We start from the raw sequence: 633 nt of genomic DNA, 5'->3' as shown, positions 1-633 counted from the left end.
ATGAGGATGAGGATGACGTTGAGGATGAGGATGAGGATGTTGATGAGGATAAGGACGAGGATGAAGATGAGGATGCGGATGATTATGATGATTAGGATGAGGATGAGGATGATGATGAGGATGAGGACGAGGATGAGGATGAGGATGAGGATTAGGATGAGGATGAGGATAAGGATGTGGATTAGGATTAGGTTTAGGATTGGGATTAGGATTAGGATGAGGATGGGGATTGGGATGAGGACGAGGATGACGATGAGGATGTGGATGATGATGAGGAGGAGGAGGAGGAGGAGGATGAGGATGAGGATGAGGATTAGGATTAGGATTAGGATTAGGATTGATATTAGGGTTAGGATTAGGATTAGGATGAGGATGATGATGAGGATGATAATGAGGATTAGGATTAGGATTAGGATGTGGATAGGGATTGGGATGAGGATGAGGGTGAGGATGAGGATGAGGATGAGGATGAGGATGAGGATGAGGATGAGGATGAGGATGAGGATGAGTATGAGTATGAGGATGAGTATGAGAAAAAGGATGAGGAGGAGGATGATGATGAGGATGAGGATGAGGATGGCGATGAGGATGAGGACGAGCGTGATGTTGAGGAAGAGGATGAGGATGAGGATG

This window comes from Lupinus angustifolius, chromosome LG04 (assembly GCF_001865875.1).
Source record: "Lupinus angustifolius cultivar Tanjil chromosome LG04, LupAngTanjil_v1.0, whole genome shotgun sequence".
Taxonomy (NCBI): Eukaryota; Viridiplantae; Streptophyta; class Magnoliopsida; order Fabales; family Fabaceae; genus Lupinus; species Lupinus angustifolius.
The sequence above is the reverse complement of the archived record's forward strand: the minus strand, read 5'-3'. Positions refer to the sequence as shown.